A 25,072-nucleotide genomic window follows, 5' to 3' on the forward strand; every position below is an offset into this window, starting at 1 on the left:
TATTTCTCAGAAGATCACCAAACAGATTTCAGCCTATAAGCCATTGGCCAAAGTGTGTGCCAACTCTCAATCACAGTTGGAAAACATCAGTGCCTACTTCAATTCTTTTTATTTTTAATAAAGTTTTATTGAAATGCAGCCATGCCTGTTTCTTTACTAATGTTTAGGGCTGCTTTTCTCTTACAGCAGTGGATGTGAGTAGTTTTGACAGAGGCTACATGGCCTGCAACTCTCAATTTATTTATAATCTGGCCCTTCCAAAAAAAAAAAAAAAAGGTGGCCAGCATCTGCACTTGACCAAGGTTTGGAAATTACCCTAAAAAGTATGGAATTACCATGATGGGTATAGACCAAGAGTGACTCTTCTCCTAAACTTGGGCACATTGTTAACTGAACAAAGTTGAAATTCTATAAACTAAAGAAATAGTCTGCTATATAGGAAACTCAAATTCTTTGCCAATGCATCTATTAAGTGGTAGATTTTCTGTGCTAAGCTAAGTACACAAAAATTAATACCCAAACCTTGTTCTCAAGTTAGCGTATGGTCTAACAAAAGAGACACAGGCGAAAGATAATTTCCAAAAACATGACATTGTTCCATTGCAGTTGGAGTTCTTTATAATTTAAGCTCCTTTAGTATTATTTTTTCCTCTCTTTTTTTTCTTAGTGAAAGTTACATTTAAATTGCCTGATTTAAATTGACTTAACCTTTCTGTAAGTGCCTCTGCCTGTTCCTAACAAGAGCTGCTTTGATTCTTCCAATCTCTTATACTTCCTTAACTTCCAAACTGCCCATTAATAAAAATATCTATATCTAAGTTGATCCTCTCTCCTACTTTAGAGGAAGAGCTGCCGCCTCCTACCCATGGCCACTTCTAATATTTTACAAATCTCATAGCCCACATCCACGTTTATACTTTCTTAGACCTTGTTTCATCAATTATCAATTATCATTTTTTTCCATTACATTTAAACTCACCTTCCTCAAAGACTTCTTCACCTCAGCATGTAAATATCCTTGAATTTCCCCCAACTTTAAAATTTTTCTCCTCTACTGTGTATCATTCTCTAGCTACTTCTTAAAACCCAGCTTCTTGGAAAAGCCTTGTACTCACACTATCTGAATTTTCTCACTTCTCATTGACTCACCCATTCATAACAATCTACTTTCACCCTAAAACTCACTGAAATTGATCTCACAAATATCAACAATGGCTTCTGTTTCAGTTTCATGACTGCCAAATTGAATACCATGCAATAGCTGGCTTAAACAATGGGAAATTATTGGCAGACTCTTTTGAAACTAGACAAGTCGAAAATTAAGGAGTCATCAAATTGATGTTTTCTCACCAAAGGAATGTAGCATTCCAGAGCTGGCTGCCACAATCACGAGTCCTTGGCTTTTCTGTCACATGGTAATGCATATGATAGCCCCTCCTGCCTTCTCTCTTTTTTTCCAGTTCCATTGACCTTCAGCTTCTGGCTGTGTCTTCTCTTTCTCACTTTCTCCCCACCCCCCACGCTCCCCCTCCCATTTTCAGTCTGCTTATAAGGGATTCCAGTAATCCAGTTAAAACCCAATCTGGCAGAACCAGCAAGATGGCAGCAGAATAAGGAGCTACAGGGCAGTTAGTAAACACCCAGAGCTCCTGGAGCTAGCTGAAGCACCTGTTAAAGGGCTCCAGGAGACCAGAAGTACATCTTGCAATACCCTTGAAAGAATGGAGGGAGGAGACTGCCCATCTGCAGAGAAGACTCGTAAGTAGAGCACTCCACATGAAGAGGCCATTACCCATCCTCCACTGGAGGCACAAGCCACCTCGGGAGCTATTCCACACCTGGAATTGAAAGCTCCACTTACCAAAACTGGGGGAAGAAGAGACTGTTGGGCACCAATTTCAGCTGCTGATGAGTAAATTGGGTGGTCTAAAGTATAATCCTGAGAATAGCTCAAGTTTGAGCCTGTCCAAATCAGAGGGAGGCCAGGAGCCACCATCTTAATTCCACACCTGGCACGAGGAGAAGCGAGACAGACTGAGAATCACAGTGCTGGTGGGGACCAGCTTCTTTCCATCCAGGTCAGATTGCAGCTCTAGCCTAGGCCCCAGTGCCACCTCCAGCAGGGAGGAAGCTGCGGGGACCTGTGCCAGGCTCTCCAGGAAATTACTGACCAAGCCGTGGACACCAGTGATTATCCTACTCTGGTGGCATGAACCGCCCCAGGAGCTATTCTGTGACTGGAATTGGAAGCTTCATTTCCTAAAAACAGGAGGAGACAGCTGGCTGCTGATTTCAGCTACTGCTTGGTAGACTCAGTAGGAACAGCTGGGGTGTGAATCAGCCCAAGTTAGAAAGAGGCCAATGGTTGCCATTTTGATTCTGCCCCCAGCCTGAGGGAAGCTGGGTCAACCAAAAATCACAGTGATGGTAGGAACTGGTTTCTTTCACCCAGATGGGCCTGCAGTCCTAGCCTAGGCTTCAGCCCAGCCTCTGGTAGGGAAGAGGCCCGTGGAACCTACACCAGTCTACCCAAGCAACTTCAGGAAACTTTGGCTGGCACAGACTGAAAATTGAAAGTCTACCATGGCAACTGTGGTCATCTTGGACCCACACTGCATAGACTGCTGCCCACACCTGCAGCTCCATTCCTGCACCAGGCAGGGGAGAAAGAAAAGTGAGGCTTCATTACTCTTTCTGGGTAACTACAGTCTAGGCAACTTGGATGATTCCACACAACTGTGACTCTGTCCCTACCCCTGGAAAAGGAGAAAGTTGGAAGACGTTTCATTGATCCCTGGTGTAATGAGTGTAGCTTGAGCCTCCACAGCTTATAGCACCTACTACATGCTTGGCTCCTACTGCACAACCAGCAAGGGAGAAAGGATAGGAAGCCCTAAACTAAAGAGAAAAACTGCACTCAGAATAAATACTCTAGTAAGCTAGATACCAAGACACCAACAAAAATTACAATCTACACCAAGAAACAGGAAGCTATCGCCCAGTTAAAGGAACAAGATAAGCCTCCAGATGACATAAAGGTGTTGAGACAACTAATCATAGATGTTCAAACAAATCTCCTTAATAAATTCAATGAGATGGCTAAAGAGATTAAGTATATTAAGAAGATGAGCACAAAGAAGAATTTGAAAGCATACATAGAAAAATAGAAGCTCTTATGGGAATGAAAGTTGTAATAAAGAAAATTTAAAGAACATTGGAATCACATAATAACAGATTTGAGGAGGCAGAAGAAAGGATGGGTGAGTTTGAAGAAATGGCCTCTGAGAGAGAACATACAAAAGAAGAGACAAAGAAAAGAATGAAAAAAATTGAGCAAGGTCTCAGGGAACTAAATGACAGCAAAAGGTGTGTAATCATATGTGTCATGGGTGGCCCAGAAGGAGAAGAGAAGGGAAAAGGGGCAGAAGAAATATTTAAAGAAACAATAGTAGAAAATTTTCCAACTGTATTGAAGGACATAGATATCCATGTCCAAGAATCACAACACACTCCCATCCGAAAAAATCTGAATAGACCAACACCAAGACACATAGTAATCAGAATGTCAAATGCCAAAACAAAGAGAGAATTCTGAGAACAGCAATAGAAAAGTAGTGCATAACATATAAGGGATATCCAATAAGATTAAGTGCTGATTTTTCACCAGAAACCATGGAGGCAAGAAGACAGTGGTCTGATATATTTAAGATACTACAAAAGAAAAACTTCCAGCCAAGAATCTTATATCCAGCAAGACTGTCTTTCAAAAATAAGGGTGAGATTAGAATATTCATAGCTTAACAGAAACTGAGAGAATTTCTAAGCAGGAGATCAGATTTTTAGGAAATACTAAAGGGTGTGCTAGAGCCTGAAAAGAAAAGACAGGAGAAAGAATCCTGGAAGAGGGTCTAGAAATGAAGATTATATTAATAAAAGTAACAAAGTGTCAAAAGAGTGGTGAAAATAAAATATGGCAGATAAAACTCAATATAGTCAGGAATAAACTTAACCAATCATGTAAAGCACTTGCATTCAGAAAACTGCAACTCGATGTTAAAAGAAATCAAAAAGGGCCTAAATAACTGGAAGAACATTCCATGCTCATGGATTGGAAAACTAAATATCATTAATATGTCAGTTCTACTCAAATTGATATACAGATTCAATGCAATCCCAGTAAAAATTCCACCAGTATTAAAAAAACAAATTGAAAATATGATCATCAAATTTATTTGGAAGGGTAAGGGGTCCTGAATAGCCAGAGACATCATAAAAAGGAAAAGTGAACCCTCATCTCCAGACTTTAAATCATATTACCTAGCTATTGTGGTAAAAACAGCATGTTACTAGCCTAAAGACAGACACAATAGACCAATGGAACCAATTTTATGTTCGAGAAACAGACCCTCACACGTACGGTCCAGTGATTTTTGACTAGCCTGTCAAACCCACACAGCTCAGGCAGAACAATCCACCAACAAATGATGCTGAAAGAAATGGATAGCCACAACTGAAAGAAGGAAAGAGGACCCCTATCTCACACCTTATCCAAAAATTAATTCAAAATGGATCAAAAACCTAAAAATAAAAGGAACCATAAAACTTCTGGAAGAAATCACATGAAAATTTCTTCAGGACCTGGTAGTAGGTGATGGACTCTTAAAGGAGATAAGAGGAGGACTGAGATAGACTACTGATGGACTACTGATGTATGTGGAAGTTTTAATTAGCTTCACTGTAAAAGTGTGGAAATGTATAGAGTGGATGGTAACACAGAGTGAGTAACAGCTATTTTATGAATGGGGATGTGACTGAAAATGGTAGTCTATGTATGTAAATGCCAATTGGTGGAATGCTAGAGAATAATCTAGGAACTAAGCACAGTAAACCAAGAGGTGGGTGAGAATTGTGGTTGATGGTACAGATGCAAGAGTGTCTTTGTGTTCTAGAGCAAATGTACAGCACTATTGCAGGGTGTTGGAAATGTGGAGAAGCATGGGAAAAATACAGCAGGCTTGACTTATGGACTGTGGTTAATAGTAATGACATAATCTTCTTGCACCTATGAGAAAGATGTACGGTGTTGATAATGAGGCAGTATGGAAAATGTGAGCCAAATGTACACTATGGACATGGTAACAATCAGTTGATATTATCTTATCTGTAGCAACTGTTCCATCAGTGTGGTGTGTTGACAGAGGGGTGTTATTTGGGAATTCTGCACATGTGCATGATTGTTTTATAAGTTTGCAACTTCTGTCATAAAAAATATATTAAAAAAAATAGGGTGGGTTGGGGGGGAAATACACCAAATGTAAGATAAGGTCTAGGATTAGTAGGAAGAGTTAGACAATATTCTTGCATAATTTGTAACAAATGTCCCACCAACAATAAGGTGTTGGTGGAAGGTTAATTTATGGGACCCCTGTATGATGTTATGCATGTTTGCTTTGTAAGTTCACAACTTTTACTATACACTTAATTATGTATGTTCATGTATAAATGATATAAAGATAATAATAATAGGGTTGTTTGGGGGAAAATACTTTGTTTGGTAGTAATATTTTGACAATGCTCTTTAATCATTAATTAAAAAGGTTTAACAACAATGCAAGTTATTGGTGGTAGGGTGAGTTATGAGAGTCCTATATGATGTTATATATGTTTGTTTTGTAAGTTCACAACTATTATTATACACTTACTGTTTATGAATGTTTATGTATGAGTGATATATTTCAATAAATTAATTATTTTTAAAAACCCAGTCTGATTCATTTGGGCCACACCTTAACTGCAGTAACATATTAAAGAGATTTTATTTATAATGTGTCAATATCACAGAAATGTATTGATTTTAAAACATGGTTTTTTTTTTTTGTGGTACTTGGTTCTAAACCACAACCTCTTTCATATCAAATTAACTAGAAACTGTCCAGTTCTTCTCTTAACAATTTTTCTTTCATTTCTATTATGATATTATATTCCTTCTTAAATTATTACCCATGCCTAATACCCCATCCGTAGACTCATTTCCTTCTCCTACCTCTTAAATGTAAGTATTTCCCAAGAAACTGTTCTTTGATCATTGCCTTTTTTATCTCGTTTTATGTACTTATTCTTACTGACCCCATCTACCTGTACAATTTCTACCTCTTCTTCCATCTTTCTGCTTTCTGACTGAATGACATATATAAACTCTAAATCATGCATTGTCACAACTCTGCTTCAAATTCTTTGGGGATTCCCTGGAACTTTGGGAGAAATCCCGAAGTCTTTACCACATATTTCAAAATACCTACTACTATGATCCTCTTCAATCTTTCAAGTTATCTGCCCTTGCCGTGATCCCACATGCAAGCAATCCTCAGCCCTATTCTCATGGAATTCTGGAATGATCCCTGGAACACAGCATGATTTTTTTTTTTTTTTTTTTTTTTAGTTTTTGCAACTTATCAGTTATTATCTCTGCTTCAAAAACCATTCTCCCAATTGATCTACTGGAATACTTAGTCTGTTTGGAAAATAAAAATAAAACCTTGAATATGCCTATTCTCTGATTCATTTTTCAGTAGAATTTAGTATTAATAATAATATTATGTGCACTACACAGACTGTGTTACTGTAAGCATGGCTATTTTCAATAGAAAGACCTTCCCAATCCAGTGCCACAAGGACAAACATGTCTCTCAGTGGGAAGGTGATTTATTGAGAATGCATAAGTAAGGAACTGGGGGAATCTTCTGAAAACCAGTTCAAAGTGAGAATGGGAGCCAGGGTTTTTATAGGCAAAGGAGAGGAGTAGGGGAGAAGAAACACAAGTTTACAAAAAAAAAAAAACAACAGGGAAACGGACATGGCCCAGTGGTTAGGGTGTCCGTCTACCACATGGGACGTCCGCGGTTCAAAGCCCGGGCCTCCTTGACCCGTGTGGAGCTGGCCCATGCGCAGTGCTGATGCGCGCAAGGAGTGCCGCGCCATGCAGGGGTGTCACCCGTGTAGGGGAGCCCCATGCGCAAGGAGCGCACCTGTAAGGAGAGCCGCCCAGCGCAAAAGAAAGTGCAGCCTGCCCAGGCATGGCGCCGCCCACACTTCCCGAGCTGCTGACGACAACAGAAGCGGACAAAGAAACAAGACGCAGCAAATAGACACAGAGAACAGACAATCAGGGGAGGGGGGAATTAAATAAATAAATAAATCTTTAAAAAAAAAAAAAACAACAAGTGATATCAGGGGTCTTGTGAGTAGGGAGCATGTAGTTTGTCAGTCCCGCATTGTCTCAAGCATGTTCAACTTGTCCTTGGTTTCAGTGGCCAATAAACTACAGTTTAGCAAGGTCTTCATGACTTCTTTCTTAGCCAGCCACTCAAGGATATCAAGCTTATTGTCTCTGAGAAAAGTTACAGATTTATACCATTCTGTCTGGTTTTGATTTGAGATGTTATCTTATTCCTATAAGCAAAACTGAGACGGTCTGGTTAATATCCTTCAGGGAACTAAGTACAAAGTATAAACTTCTAAAATTAGATTAATAGAATATCAGCTTAATTAGTGTATTAGAATTTCTTGAGCTGCTTAAGTGAAGAAATTTTAATTAGCACATTTTCCAGCTATCAATAGTACTAATTCTAATCATCTAAATATTAGTATTATTTGTGTGCTACAGTTTAAAGTCAGAGTTACTCTGTGTTCTATAAATACATGATGACAAATGGTTTATTGCATGTAGGCATTCACAGGTAAAGCTTTAGAGGCTGAATGACTTAGTAGGAACTCATCTGTCACTTGCTGACAGAAAGTCATTTAACACCTGACGTTTATTTTATCAGTTATTAATTTTTATGACTATATGGTGCTTTTTGGGGATATGGACACCAATTCCCCACTTCTCATATTTCAATTGAGGGAAGAAAATTTTATCTTAACATTCAATGGAAGAAAAATAATTGGACATACACTTGCCATTACTCTCTGCCTCCTTACTCATTCCTCCACAGAGGAGAATCTCATGAGAGTACCTAATTTTGGAGAAGAAAATAAGCCTGCCAAGCCCAGTCACTTCTTTCATCAGAGCCTTCTTTCCACCAGGAGGCATCCATTCTAGTGTGTATCTGCTAGACTATAAGTAAAATGGGGTAGGCAATGCCACTTTGAGGAGGTGACTTGGGGTGTCCAGTTCTGTCAGTAGATGAGCGGGAGCGGGAAGACATTGAAGTGAAACATTATCCCATTTGGCTGCAAACCTAAGGCTACGTTCTTCAATAAGCTTTATCAATAATAAAAATGATATTTTTGTTTCCATCTGGTCTATCCCTGTGTACTCTATCTCAATTGATTCTGAACTTGGGCAGAGAAAAGTGTACTGTTAACTAATCCCCCTACAATATTGGTTACCTGATAAAGTTAAGGTACCTTGGACAAAGTGTAGCACATCCTAAGTGCTCAATTGTTAGTTATTATTATTAAATATAATTGAGTCATATCACTGTTCATTTTTTTAAACAGGACACATCTCTGACATGAAAATGGAGATTAACAGACATATATATCATGCTTACTTTAGCAATAACACACTCACAAGAAGATATTGATTTCATTTTGCAATCCTAACCTATATTTAGAATTCCCCAGATCCCAGGTAATTTATGTCATATGGACAAAATATCAAAACAGTGGACTCATGATTATTGTCACATGGATATTTTGGCATCATGAAGGAGGCACAATGCATGTGTCCTCACCTTCAGAATAATATGTAAACAAGGCATTTCCTCCTGAAATCAAATTTCAATACTTCTTCATCAATACCTGCTTTTTAGAGGTGCTTCTGCATTTTACTACTTCTTTATCTTGTCGTTCAATTTTTATTTATATTTTCTGTTGCCCCAAACTTGGATATTTTTCAATCATTCAATCCTATGAACATCAAGTGCCTCTAGCAGTTATCACTTTTAAGCAGCCTTTCCTAAAAACACCATCAGGAGCAGTAAACTCATAATAGGTGTCAAAATGATGGATGACTCTCCGCAGCGACCTTTGATGCCTCCAACGTACTGGGCTGTGTGAAACCGGGAAATGAGGAATTGCACATAAAGCAATCTGGAGCAAGAGTGCTTTGATGCAGAATCATTCTGACCAAAAACTGAAAAGCTCTTTTGGTTAAAAGAAAAACAACTTAGAAAAAAGAAAGAGAAAAACCTAGCATAGGTCATTTCTAAGTAAACATCACTTGGATGCTCCTTCATAGAAAAAGAGGTGCTATCCTCTGAGGCCACGGTAGCACAAGAGAAAGAAAAGAACTGAAATGTATTTTGTCATTGACATCTACCATGTGAAGGGCACAAGACTAAGCCCATACTCATTGCATTCCCTGAGAACTGCATGTATTATGTTTGCCTTTTTTTTCTAACATATTAACATATGGGAATACAATAACACAGTTAAATTAAGCACTTTACCAAAGGTCACAAGCAAATAGATGTCAGAACTAGGATTCAAAAACAAGAATTTGTTTAGGAGGATTGAATGAGACCTAACAAAGTACCTGGCACATAGACTGTGCTCACTAAATTTAATTTATTATCTTATTATACCTCTGCCTGCAATATTTAACTGGAAGAGTCTCAAATTTGGAGGCATTTAACAAACACCCTTTGCAAACACTTAAAAGTGCAGACCTTGCACCAGACAATTAATGAATAAAATAAAGGACCCTGTCCTCATGCAGCTTCCAGTCTAGGGGGCAATGGGAATACCACACAACAAAACAAATTCATAAGTAAAAATTGGGTTCACTCTTTGGCTTAGGTCTACCCTAGTATGCAAATAAACTCATTTTGACATTTATGCTATACTCTTCCTGCTCACACAGGGCTTGAATCTTCTGCCCCAATCCCCATCTCTACTGATGTGGGCTATGGGTGGAAGGCTCTTTGTCTCTTCAGAGATAACCTAAGCTGTTTGACTTGTGGGTGTGGAACAGTAAGAGGCTGCAGTCCTGCCCTTAGGGACAATGGCAATGGCTCCAGTCCCAGGAAACAGTTTAACAATGCAAGGGCTATAAACTTTTAGTATTTGGGGGAAATGCAAAAACCAAATATGCTAAAAGCTTATCTAGAATATCTGGAGTCCATGCTAAAAGCTTACCTAAGATGTGGAAGATATATATGCTAATTGAAGCCTATTGAGAACTGAAACAAGGGGACCATTTGGCCTTTCCTCTCTGTATAAAAGACGTTTGAAAATCTTGTTCAGGGCTTGGGATTCAAACAGAAAGCTCCAGAGTCCGGCCGGCCGTCAATAAACCATTTTTCCTTTTCAAAATCATTCCTGAGTCCTGGCCTCTCTATACTCAAATAATTGAACTTCTCTCAAATTCTACAACATTTTTGGCGACTCCGCTGGGACAACAAACGAAGGCCAGAGACGGTAGCATTTTGCTGCCCCTTCCAAATCCCTGAGGAAGCCAGGAGGACTCGGGTGAACCCCAAATCTGGGCGCCCCTGGATTAAATTTAATCCAGAAAAGATGTGGGCTCCACCAGAATCTTCCCGACAAAAATCGAGGGCAATGGAAGGTCTGAAGAGAAAGATTCTGGGAATGAAAAAGAACTCCGAACATGGAAGAAGGTAAGACTCCCCGGGTGAGCACAGTCTGGAAAGCCCTAGCTTTAATTGCTAGGAAGGGGAGGCTGATCACCTCCCGAGAGAACCCTAGTAGCCCCAGAAGGTTGGGGGGAAGCCGTTCTCTCTAGGCTTGGGAAAAGGAGAAAAACCGGGGAAAAGCCCTGGTGTTTTGGGTTTGTCTAACTGCATGTTAGAATCTGGTACTAGTCTTATATCCACTAAAGGAGTGGAGGCTTGATTTTAATAGGAAGGGTTGTTTATAGGTTCAAGTCCTAACGTCCTGGAAATTGGTTTGGATTAAAAAAACAAACAAACAAACTTGGTTACAGAAAAATAGATCGGCTTTTCTAGTGGAGCTTGGTCTGGGTGTAAAGTTAAACAGTGGAAAAGTCTAGCTGAAATCTTTTGTTATGGTGCTAATTTGTGAATGAATTCACTTTATACCAAATGTTAAGTGTTCCGAGGTTTGTGATGGCTGTGGGGGCAGCCATGGTGAAAATAAATATATAAACTTGTGGGTCAGATTAGTGACCTTTGTGCTTCTGTCTGTGTCAGCTCAATGCTAGTGTTGGAGTTGTATCCTTATGTAAAGTAGAATTACAGCTGAGCTGGAGCCCTCCCTTGCCATTGGCAAGGGGGTGAAATGATTCTGGGGCAAAAGCTGAGGAGTCTGGATGTTTGCGGAGTCTAGATGTTTGTGCATGCTCTGCTGTCTTGTCTCTGGTCTCGCCCTTTGCCGGGGCTTGGAGGCCATCTGTGTCCGCGCCACACACCCAAGTTTGTTGGGGATGTCCCAGTCAGGGTGGCTGGGTCCCCGGGAGAGTTGCCAAATTTGAGTAGGTTCTGTCTGCCCATTTTGGCTGAAAGCTGGAAAGGGGGGAGTGGCTTGCCCCTTTCCAGTGAGTCCACCCTTCTATTCATAAGCCACATTCCTGTTTGTTGTGCACCTGACTGCCTGGAAGGGGGGGAAGTGAAGGGGGTGAAAAGCAGAATCAGAATAAATGCAGTAAAGTTCCCTCCTTAGGGTGTCAAAGCCAAAATACGTTTGCATTCTGCCCAGGTTCTTAGAAGGTATTGTAGTAACTTTAAGTAAGAGAATGTGTTCTGTGAAGGTAAAATTTGTCTTAAGGGTATAAATAATTATAAAGGTTTTACAAACCATTGTTTAAATTAAGGTATTTAAATGGCAAATTGCAGAAAGTCATTATTAAACAAAAACTGAATTGATGATAATAATAATAAAAGGTAATTTTATAACAAATTTATTTGGCAGCCAGCCTCCCCTGCCAACTTGCTTCCAAAGAAACTGTTTCTGGTATTACATGCTAAGGATTTAAAGTGAAGAAAAGTTCATTATTTTAACAAGCTTTTTAGTATTAATGGCAATTATATGTTGTAAGAAGTTTGCCTGGTAACTTAGTATGTGGGATATATGGAATGTGTTTTTATTGTTAAGGAAACAGAAGATGACTTTGTTGTTAAAATCATTTATAAATTTATTTATATTATAAAACAGTGGAAAGGTAATAACTGAAATTATAGCTGGGTGAATTTAGCCTGAAATTATTATTTAAGTGTAAACTCTAAACTTTACCTTACCTTAGTTTATGGTTACTTCAAGGCTAACCTCACCCCTTGCCTTTGCCTATGGTTATTTCATAATAGCTTCTGCCCCTATAGGCCAGAGAAGAGCTGGGACATCACTGTCTCCTGTCCTGGTATTAGTAACCCTTTCTCTCATGAATTCAAGTGTAAACTAAATAAATTGCTGCCTGATAGAATAAGGTTAAATGGCCACTGGAGTTTTATTATCTCCAAAATCAAAAAAGGGGGTGGAGGGGGAGAAGTCTGCCTGGACAGTCAGTGTCCCTAAGAGTGGCAATTCATGAGAGAAATGTCTGTCTACCTGAGTCTTCAAATAGCCTCAGTAAATATATAAGATTAATCTTGTTGTTTATCCAAAATTCTGCTAACTTCAAAGTAAAATATAAAGTTCTAAAACAAAATGGTGCTAAAGCATTGAGAACATTTTGGTTATTACAATCCATTAAGTAAGAAGGAAAATTCTTGTGGTAAACTGCATGGTCATAATGCAAATTAAGGAAAGTTTCAGGAGTCTTTGAAATGTTTGCAGTCACACTTGTTTTGTAAAGATTAGAAGTTTAAAGTAATTAAAGTTATGTTTTTGTCTCAAACTATTTATATCTGCCTATTTGCTCAAATTGTTGAGGTTAAATATGCAGTTATATAAGTAATATGTATTTCTGGACCCCTAATTAATTAAGCTAAACAGTATATAAAATAATGCAAATTATAAGTAATATCAATGAGTTGTGTTTGTGTCTAACTCTTTGTGTCTGCCCATTTTTAAAAAAAATGCTCAGTGTATGTCTTCATACATCAGGATAATATCAAATTAACAAATAAAAATTCTTAAAAGAGCTCTATTCAAATTGTTAAAAATTAAATATGCAGTTATATTTGTAAATATTCTTAAAGCCCAAATTAAACTAAGCAGGATGAAAAAGTCGTAGAAATCTGATTATAGAAACAATTGGGAAAGGGCCTCCTCTTTGCAAGAGCTTTAAAGGCAAGACTAGGTGTGGCAGAATAAACCTTTAGGCTAGGGAATTAAGAATCAGTTTGCCCTGTAATTTCCCAGTTTAAACCTTTTGTCAGCCATAAAATAAAAAAAAAAACAAAAAACGAAGATTAGGTTAATTTTCACGTAAGGAAAAAATTGTTGATTGGTGTAACCTGGCGGCCTGCTGCCTCAGTCTCCCACTCCCGGGTTGGACAGCAGTGGAGGAGACCAGTTTAGGCCAGTCCTATGGGCAGTGGAAGGATGCCCAAGAAGGACTAAGTTGATGCCATTTCAGCATTAAATTCTATTCCTTATTTGACAAAGGGGAGCAGGTAAAAACTAAAATGGTTGGAATGTGATAGAGGAAGCAGTTAAATCACAAACTTTTGCGTGGGAAGGTTAGATCTCAGATAAGCTGTAACTTCTGAAGTATCCAATCTATGGAAAAACAGAGGAAGAGCTTGCATGCTAGGCTTAGGGGTATAAATTGTGTCATTTTTCTTTGTTCGGGGCACCAGCCATATCTGGCTATGCGCACCTTCTTGCAAGATTGAGAATAAATTCTTCTCCACAATCTGGTGAGCCTTATTTTCTTTCAGAAGATTTCTTTCCAACAAAATAAAGGTAATTAGTGGCTCTATTAACAAATTTCAGTAAGTAAAGGAAAGTCCATGGAAACTATGGAGAGATCTTTCCTGGGTTATGATTAAAAAAAAAAATTAAATAATTGTGTAATGTGTTTTAAAACCTGGTAGTCAGTATGCTTTTAAATTATTAATTTTCATAACTTAAACAAAGAAAAGAAGTTTTTAGCTTCCTGTAAGGGAAAAAGAGAACATTCCTTGCATAAACTATTATGGTTTCAATTTTATTTAACTTGAGTGTAATCTCCCATAGTTAATTTATAAACTAAATTAACATTATATGTACAAAATCTTTACAGTAATGAAAACTGTAAGTTCACATTGGTGAAATTAGGCTAAAGGAAAAAGATTGTAGATATGCTCTCTTAAATAAAGAGTAAATTTCTTTCATTGGTAATTGTAATTTAGTAAGTTTATTTAAACATGAGGTGGCTAGTCAATGTGGTTATAGTCAATTATAAAGAGTTTGTAAAACATCTTCCAAACTGAAAATGTTTAAATAGTTCTAGTTGTAGAAGTCATTGTTAACTAAAAAAACTTAGATTGGTATTGGTAGCAGAAATAACTTCGTGATAATAAAACCTGTCTGAAGGTCACTGCAAAGTACACATTTAAGTAAATGGTAATAAAAAGTTGTCTTGATTCTATTGGAAATATTCTGTTTTCATTTTAACAATGAAAAATAATATTTTTCCTCTATTACCAAAGTAAAGTACCTACTGTTATCTTCATAGTAAAATTGTGTAAGTAAACAGTCATTTGATATATGTGTTGCATTAAGTTGTTTAAAATATATATAAAAACAAGGAATAAACTTTAACATTGTCAAACTCTTGTGCATTCAAATCAGGCCTTGAATACATTACAGGTGGCCTCTCCATGTGAGTTATTGGCTAGGCTGGTCACTGACCCCTCAATTAAAAATATGTGCTATATCAGTCTCTGGTTCTGCTCCTGAAGTCGATGGAAACTATATTGCAGTTTCAAGCTCCTGCAGCAGCCAATAATGACTCGGTACAGCCAAGTGTACAATGGATATCGCCTCCAGACTGGCACTGTTCCATGGTGCCAGAGAGCACTATGCACCAGGCTAGTAGAATACTGGAAAATCTCTCTATGATGAAGGATGCTGCAACTTGCTCACTGCGTTGAAGAACATGCTAAGTGGAGCCATGATACCAGGATACTGTAAGTGAAACTTAAACACAATTGGCATTATGGCCTGCTCTCATGGAGAGATAACATGTAAGGTATTACAAACCTGAAACTCAAAACTAATAATTGCAATTCTGAATCCTTATGCATTAAGTAATACATTAGTTAATATTAAGTGCTGTACTTTAATCCTGTACTAAATATATGCCTAATAATTGTAATGTTATCCTTTCTATTTTGGACCAAGTACAGAAGTATATTAGACATGTTAAATTCCTGGTAAAATCATTTTCTAAACAGTTAATAACATGTCTATAGAGTAAGGTGGCAGTCTCAGCCAGTCTCAGTCAACTTCTATATTCTACTGTACTCTGCTGTGTAGCAAAGGTGAGGCTTGCTTGCTGATGTTGAGTCACCTATTGAACAAGTCAAAATTGCTAGAAATTGTACAATTAAAACCAAGGTGTAAAAAAAAAAACCTTTATTCTGTAGTTCTAATCACTCCACAGGTGAAAACCAAGAGAATTTCCAACTTAGTGTTCTAATCCTGAGTGAAGCCAGTTGCCCAAGGAGTGCCAGTTGACCAGGAGCATCTGACAGAGCAAATGAGTGCCAGTCATTGAACAGCTTGGAATGTGTCTTCAGACAAAGCTAAGTGTCTGTTGCAATTTTTCTCTAAAGATAAATAACTTAAAAAAAAAAAAAAGAGTATATATGCTGTTCCCACCAGCTTTTAAGAAGGAGTGCCATCTTTATAGGCACCTAACCTTGTCTACCTCTGTAATCCAATGTCCTCTTTTAAAAATGGGTATTCCAAATTTTTAATTAAGTTTGTTTTTTTCAGAGTGAACATCTTATTAACCATATGAAAACTTCATCCAACTTCGTACAGAATGCCAGATCCATCTTCCTCCAGTTAAAATAAATTAATAAGAGTTTTACACCTTATTAGGCTATGACTACAGCCCATGGCCAGCAGGAAGCAGTTACAGAAAAGAGATCGTCTCCCTTCAGCACCATTTTTAAATTAAAGGTGTAAACTCTTTAAGAGTAAAATAAAAGTAATAGATGGATCTGGAACCTGACTGGGAATCCACGTGAGTGCCAGTGGCAGCAGAATAACTGCAGGAGGCCCCTGCCCAACATTCTGCTGTCCAGAATGAAAAGTTCTAAACTTCTAAAAACAGTCCTGGATGCTGTACTAAAGACTGATAAATAATCAATCAAAACAACAAACAGCCATCCACCTCATAGCTCCAACAATAATTTTGCCAAAGCTTAGCAAGTTAAACTTTGGCAAAGGGGGGAATGATGTGGGCTATGGGTGGAAGGCTCTTTGTCTCTTCAGAGATAACCTAAGCTGTTTGACTTGTGGGTGTGGAACGGTAAGAGGCTGCAGTCCTGCCCTTAGGGACAATGGCAACGGCTCCAGTCCCAGGAAACAGTTTAACAATGCAAGGGCTATAAACTTTAAGTATTTAGGGGAAATGCAAAAACCAAATATGCTAAAAGCTTATCTAGAATATCTGGAGCCCATGCTAAAAGGTTACCCAAGATGTGGAAGATATATATGCTAATTGAAGCCTATTGAGAACTGAAACAAGGGGACCATTTGGCCTTTCCTCTCTGTATAAAAGACGTTTGAAAATCTTGTTCAGGGCTCGGGATTCAAACAGAAAGCTCCTGAGTCCGGCCGGCCGTCAATAAACCATTTTTCCTTCTCAAAATCATTCCTGAGTCCTGGCCTCTCTATACTCAAATAATTGAACTTCTCTCATATTCTACAACACTACCAAGTCTGAATTTGCTTGTTGCTGTCACTTTCCTACCAGGTTTCTATTAGTTCTCCACTGCCTCCACTGGACCTTTGTCCAAGCCATCAGCGTTGCTGACCTTGTAGCTCATCCACCTCGCAGGGTGTGACCTCCTAGTGGCCTTCACACCTGCAGAGTGCTTTGCAACCGAAATGACACTGTGCTACTATGATCTTAATTGAGCCAGCAGCAAAGGTCTGTTCTCCTCAGAATCCATGTCTTCCTTCTCCTGTCAGTGCTTATTCATCACCTTAGGAGCGCTTGGCATTTGGTGGCTCAGTGCACACTTTCCCCACCAGCGTGACCCATAGAAAGCTTCCTCGTAAATATGCAGGGCATAAATGTCCTGCCTGTGTTTACAGCAAAAGCAGAAAGTGAGAGACAGGTGGGGATCAGTAACAGCTGTAGATATTAATTGACCCTTCAAATTCTTATAAAAGTCCAATTGCCCATCGACACTAGAGATAGAGGTTGATTACCTTTAGCTCTCTTGGAGACTTCCATAGAAAAAGATTGGTTTGTACCATAAAAATGGAAATGCAGAGCTTCTTTTTGGGTTTATAACCCCTAAAGCTGTAGGGATATGGGAGAGGTTCTGACCTGCAACTGTAATTACAGCCTTCATCATCCTGTGAGAAGCAGGCCAGGCATCGTAAATACGTCATGGGCTGTAATGGTTTAGAATGACTTTTAAAAGACCTATTCAAGGGAAAGGATGTGGAATGCTAATTTTAAAAACTGATTATTTTTTAAAATGGATAAAGAAGTGCCTGGCTTTATTATAGCTGTGTACTCTCGCAAATTATACCATGATTATCTGATGGCTCCTAATGTTTTCAACTCTAAAACAGCACAACATCCCAATGAACTCACCTCCGGTTTGAACCACCAGGGGCTAAAATGAATGTTAAATTCTAAGCTATAAGTTAAGCCTCTTTTCTGCGCTCCAAAGGGCATAATGTGAAATGTAAATCTCTCCTATTACATTATCAGTATTTCTCTTCCTGTCATTAAAGCTTTCTAGTTTGCATTATATTTACCTCATCTCTTGTATTTAACTATAGGCAGCACAGTGCAGCAGAGAAAACAAAAACAAAACAAAAACAACCAAGCCTTTAGGAGCTGCTCCTGGCTCCATGCCTACCAAGGGTACACACTTATGCAGGTTACTTATTCTGTTTGCTCATTTGCCAAATAAGAAAAATGATCCCTTCATCATAATGTTGTGGTAATAAAATGAGATCAGATAAGTGAAAACAAAACATTGCACCTGCACGAACCTGGTTTACAGTGTTATTTTATAAACGTTAATTACCTTTCTTGCACCTTTGCCCACTGGAGGAAAGAATGTGTGTCTGATTCCTCTTTCTAACTATTAAAACCCAGACCAGTGGCTTGGAGAAGTCTGTAACCCAGTCATATCACAGATTGACAAAAAGGAATAAAGAAATAAACTGCTTTCTGAAATCCAAGAAAAGGTTAAGAACAGAGTGAAGGGCAGCATTTTCCTCAGAATTCTCTGGAGTTAGAGCACAGGAATAAGAATTATTGGAATTTTAGTCATTTTCCTACATGTAAAAATTTACATCAGAGCATTATTTTTGAACTTCAGAGAAGTTAGTGCCTAATGCTATTAAAAATGAACTAAATTAAATGTTTTCAGCCTTTCTGAATATTTTTTAATGATCCATTTCTACTGGTTTAATAGAAAGAAAAAAATCAGCAATAGGTGACAGAACTTTTTTTCAAAACTCTCTGAACTAATTATGGCAATTTATCCCATAGCAAAACGAACTTAATGTTTGAATAATTTAATTGCCCCAAACTATCCACCTACACAACTTAGACCAGCATAGTTTTCTGGAAACAGAATATCTATATACACACAAGATACTGGTCAATTGTATAGGTGAAACAATCTTTCAAGTCAACTTGTAATAAATATAGTTGAAAAATTACATTATCTGGGGACTTGCTACAAGCTATGAATTATTCAGAAGAAGCTATATGCATATTTTAACATTTTCTGTAAGCATTTTTACTGGCATCTTAAAAGAATTTTAGGTATTCACCATTTTACTACTATACAACATCTCATAAAACTTAAACTGTTAAAAATATGAATACATGTGTTTCTAGTGTATATACTAGAAAGGCCATTTTGTTTTAATGTTGCTTATTTTTCTTAATAACAATGAATAGTAAGAGTGAAAATCCTTATCCTTCCTTTGGAGAGGATTCTTTTCCTATTTATATTTGTGTAACATATGCTTTGGAAAATGAGTGGCTCCAATATCCAGGCTGATCCCCAAAATTTACCTTTTAATTAGCTTATCAGAAAGACCAACTTCCACTAGGCACTTTAAAATTATATGATCACAATTAAAGCAATTTTGATATTCCAGTTCAGTTTTATTCATGGCAATATGAGCCCTTTCCTCAAGTATCTCACAAAATAGGTCATCTATAGAATATACATTACAACCAATATACCTTATTATTGATTCTACATAAATGAATGAAATTCCTGAAGAATTTCAATGTAATCTAGAACACAAATCCTAAAACTTTCGAAACTGGCCACCATACTTCTACACAGCAGCATCTTTCATGAAAAATTAGTTAAAATAATTTATTAAACATCTAAGTTAATCTAGGGAAGGAGACAGGGAATTTTAGGATTGGTCTTCATAGCATATCTTTGAGGGAAATGAAAAATCTAGTTTCCTTGCTTTGTACACTAAGGGTAGATACAGTTACTTTATTAAGTAGCCTGCACTTGTAATCGCCCAAATGCAAATGTTGAGCTTTTACCAAAAAGGATAGAAAGTTTAAAATGAGACTCCCTCTTCTGACCATGTGCCCCGTTCTTTCTTGATAACCTTGAAAAGAAACACGTGATTCACAGAAGGCTTCCGTGGACTCTGAAAGTTAAGAACAGAGAAGTGTATTGGAAGGTACCTCACCCCCTTTTTCTCCCCTCCCTCAAGTCCCTTCTCCAATTAGTACTTCATGGCCTACCTTGCAGCTAGCCCTACGTAACAAAGCTTTTTCTGAGAGTGCACAGCTAAGGGGAGATAACAGATACCATTCTCCTCCTTCAGAAACATGGAAATCAGGGATTGGATCATGTGAATTAGAATCATTCACAGGATGAAAACTGGCCACTGCCCATGAGTCATTAAGAATGCTAGAAAAAATAGCCCCTCTCTTTGACTGAAGAAAGCACATGATAAAATAGAAAAGACTTTTGAAAGTCACACACTCATTTGACCAGAACTTTAATCCTGTGGGTGTTTTAAGGAGAAAAAGTACAAATAATGGAGCCAAAAGAAAGACAAAAGGAAACCCCAATCAGTATTCACCTGCTACAGTGGAACCAGGGTTTAAGGATGTCAAAAGCCTGATGGAGGAGATTCTGATGTGAAAATGTTGATGTCCTTTTTTGAAACAAAGCTTTTTGTAGAAATCATCTTAGCAAAGTCTGCATCAATAGAGAGGGCTAAATATCATGTTTGGAGCTGTTATGGTTACATTAATGGAAATAATTATTATAGTCTATCGTATATAAAATGAGGCAGTTTTGTCAGTAATCTGTTTTAAGCATGGAAAACAGGCAGCTTTTAGTAATAATTACTATACCCTGAAAAGTGGTCTGCATAAATCAAGGGGAATATATTCCTGAAATCTTCTTCAACAGGCACACATAATACATACAGCTACAGATGCAAATCACTGCCATTTATTGGGTGCTTTCTATGCATCAGCCATTGCTCTGAGTTTTCAATGATTACGTAATTTCAATCTCAGTACAGCCCTTTGAGTAAGTGTCTGCTTCCATCTAGTAAACAGTGGAAGGTACCAGGACTTATATCCAGATGATCTTACTCCAGAATATACACATACATATATATAGAAACCATAGAGAGAGAGAGAGAGATAAAAAGATGTACACACTAGCTGTTAATTAGGAATCGACATCTGTGAAGGAAAAGGAGAGGAAGTAGGATGGAGCAGAGGATAAAGAAGACCTGCAATTCAGGCCCAATAAAATCTCCAAATTCCATCTCACTATCTGCTTCTGGAGAACCCAATCTGCAGCAATGTGTATATGCACATCTCTCTCTCTCTCTCTCTCTCTCTCTGTCTCTGTCTCTCTGTCTCTGTCTCTCTCTCTTTCTCTCTGTAAAGAGGGAATTGCAAATTACTTCACAAGAACATATATCCATAGTTACACTGACAACTTTAAGATGTTTTCCAACTGGACAGAATGAAGTTTAGAAAACAAAATTATTTTGATTATAAGGAGTTGTCCCTTGAGCTTGGATACAAAAGATCAGAGCTCTAGATTCAGCTCTGCCAGGTCAAGGGCATGTTACTGACCCTCTCTTAAACCTTGCTCAATCATTTATAAAGTGGGAATAGTAGTATTGTAGAATTTGAGAGAGGTTCAATTATTTGCGTATAGAGAGGCCAGGACTCAGGAATGATTTTGAGAAGGAAAATAGTTTATTTACGGCCAGCGGGACTCAGGAGCTTTCTGTTTGAATCCCGAGCCTGGAACAAGATTTTCAAATGTCTTTTATACAGAGAGGAAAGGCCAAATGGTCCCTTTGTTTCAGTTCTCAATAGGCTTGAATTAGCATATCTGTCTTCCACATCTTAGGTAAGCTCTCAGCATGGACTCCAGACATTCTAGATAAGCTTCTAACATATTTTGTTTGCATTTCCCCTGAATACTTAAAGTTTATAGACCTTGCATTGTTAAACTGTTTCCTGCTCACCAAGGGCAGGACTGCAACCTTTTATCATCCCACACCCACAAGTCACAGATAGTTTAGGTTATCTCTGAAGAGACAAAGAGCCTGCCACCCATAGCCCACATCAGTAATATCTTCTTTGCCAATTCTTAAAATGATCAAAATAAAAATGGAATAGAAATTATTTATAAGACGTAAAGTGTTAAATCAATGTACACTGTTGGGAATTACTGAAAATATTCAGTGAATTTTTAAACATGAAACTGAACTTGCAGGACTCCCTTATGGTTTGATCACTTTTAAAATGCCAAATTGACCTGCTTCCTTTTCTTGCCCCCTCCCCCTTTCCTGTGCTCTTTCCACTGTTGTAAAGCCTTCCTCAGGCCAACTGGGACGGTGAGCCATGTGCTAGACAGAGAGTTAGGAGCCAAGGATGTAAATACCATTTATCCCCTTTTGCCCTTATTTGCCTTTCACTCCCCAGGAAGAAGAACCACAAGGAAAATATCACTTACTTTCCAACTTCTCCTGAGGCAGAGGGGATTGTATAACTCAGTTCTGACTAAGGAGACTAAAGGAAGGTTGCTGAGAAACTTCTGGATTTTCTTCCTCCCTGGTAAGAAAAACAGACATGACAGAGCCCAGGAGGAAGCCCCAATATCTGCCCTCCTTATTTCTTCCTGCTTGGAATATTTCCATAGGAGGATATTTGTATTGACTCATCCATTTATTGTCATGAGGGAGGATAAGAGAATTATGGAGAGCATCCAGTGCTCTGTGAGTGTTGAGCTGTTGAAACAATCATCTGAAACTATAATATATCTTTTCAGATCTCTTGCTTCTAAGATGATTCTTGTTAAGTGATATGAATAGATGTGTTTATTGGATATGCAGCTCTGAGTGGGACATTTTGCTTCTTGCAGTCAAACATATCCTAAGTGATACAAAGATTTTCAACCAAAAGTTTCACAGTATGAAAAAATTGCTAGCATAACTAGAATCTAGTGTTTAAGGAGAATCAGGAGTCAGAGAGATCAGTTGCAAATGCTAGTCCTGTGAAGAGAGTGAGCTTGATCTAATAGTTAAAAAGGAATAATAACTTGATTAAACATGGGTAAGAAAAAGGGAGAAAGGTTTAAAATAAGCACTAGAAATATTATTGAACATTTATTTCTTGTATTTATGAACCAATGATTATATTTATGGCTTAAGATTAAAAATTGAAAGTAAATAGTTCCCCCTAAACTTGTCAACTGTTAAGGGAAAAATAATTTAAGTTGAAATCTTTAATTAAAAAGTCCTGGTTCTTGTATCGCCTTTCAAATAAAACATCACCAGTTCTCATTTATTCATCCACAAAGAACCCTGAATTTGAATTTGGTTGATTTTACTGAATGGTGTGCTTCCTAAGGAAGGAATACCAGCATGAAACCTAACAAAGTTTTCAGTGATAGTTGGAGTTAAAATATATGCACAGATGAAAAGTTAAAGAGAAATACCAAACAACACTTGGAAACATAGGTTCACAAACTTTAGCATGCATTAGAATCAACTGGAGGCCTTGGTAAAACACAGATTGCTAGACCCCACCTCCAGAGTTTCTGCTTCTGGTTGGGATGAGGCTAGGGGATTTGCATTTCTGAAAATTCTCAAGTGATGATGCTGATGCTGGTGTGAACACCACTTCACAATCAACATGGGGTAGCATTTGAATAACGAAGCTACCTAGTACATATTGAGTTCAGTCAGTTCTGGAAACAATAGAACAACATTACTGAGAGCCAAAGTTTTGCCCAATATATGAGCTAGCTCAGAAATTCATTGGCAGTCAGTCTCTAAAAACATCAACTGCAAGTAACTGAGCTGGTTGATGTATGCCCAAGCAAAGCTATCCTTTTAGGTGATGTATATGCTCTTGCAGCAAGGAGTCCTGTTCAGGTAGTTCAGGAAAGCAATCCCTTTTGTTACAGTCCATCAAGGAGCCTTGACATTGCAATTGACCTGAACTATAATTCTCATGGCAATTCTTCACCCCAGAAGGACTATCTCATTATCCAAAAGTACCAACTCCATCCCTCTAATTTAGTGTTGCAGCTCATTAGTATTACCTACCACCTCCTTACTATCCATGGGGATTTTCTGTTGTTCTACACTATTGTAAGACCTTGGTTAGAAAACTATTCTCTTAGTTTCCCATAAACTTAAAATGTTAGAGAACATCAACCTCTTTTCTCCCAGAAGATCCCTGGGATCCACAGGTGATTTTTCCTACTCCTCCCATTGACCTCTTGTGCTCCAAAATGACTTACTTTGTTGGCCTGGCATGGAGTTTATCTAAACTAAAGAAGGAAAAGGGCCACACCATGGAGCCAAGAGTGCCTACAACTGAGAGCAGGAGGATGGCATCCAATATCCATGTGGAATCTAAACCCCCTCTTGACATAGATGTGGAATGGACACAACCAAGCCAAGGTCCACAGGAAAGAGGAATACAGTAAGGATCAGAGTGGACTTAATGATATTCTATTCATGAACTATTGTGGTTAATAATCGAGAAAATGTGGCATTGATGTGGAAAAAGCGGCCATAGTGGCTGCTGGGTGCGGGGAATGGGAGGAAGAGAAGAGATGTGGAGGCATTCTCGGGACTTGGAGTTGTCCTGAGTGGTGCCCCAGGGACAATTGCTGGATGTTGTATGTCCTCCCATGGCCCACTGGATGAGACGTGGGAGAGTGTGGGCTATGATGTGGAACATGGGACATGGGGTGCAGCAATGCCCGGAGATGTACTCACCAGACGCAATGGATGTGACATGATGATGGGGAGAGTGTTATTGTGGGGAAAGTGGTGGGGTGGGGGCGGTGGGGGCGAATGGGGACCTCATTTTTTTTAATGTAATATCTTTTAAAAAAATGAATAAATTGAGTAGAATTTGAAAAAAAAAAATGAAGAGCAAGATAGCCATTACCAAACAATTAGCTTCTGGCAGACTAAGGGAACTAAAACTGACTTCTCAGCAACTCAGTGGTAATAACAATACCAAAAATAAAAGGTAAAACACAAAAACAAAAACATAAACAAAAAAAAAAAAGGAAGGAAAAGGGAAATGAATCTCAGGTTGTGATCCCTTCTGTCAAGGCACACTAATCTATTTACCTACTGCTGGTGAGTATCCCTACCCCTTCCCCAGACTGTCAACTAGAAATCTGTTGTTGACATTGTAAGAAGATGCCAGGTCTTCTTTTTATGACGAATGTGTTTTCTCTGCAGTATTTATTAATGTGACAGAAATCTATCAGGCAAAGCATCTATTTGAACATAATTAAAGGTGACCATTTATTGTGGGCTCTCCATATCATTTCAGACTCATTTATCAGAGATAATTTTCAACGGATAATCACATATGTTATAAACTAACTGAGGAAAAGCTAAACCACCTGTTCATATCCTTACTCATTAACACTAACCTCGAATGCCTCAATTTTTTTGTAAT

Source organism: Dasypus novemcinctus, chromosome 21 (assembly GCF_030445035.2).
Source record: "Dasypus novemcinctus isolate mDasNov1 chromosome 21, mDasNov1.1.hap2, whole genome shotgun sequence".
Lineage (NCBI taxonomy): Eukaryota > Metazoa > Chordata > Mammalia > Cingulata > Dasypodidae > Dasypus > Dasypus novemcinctus.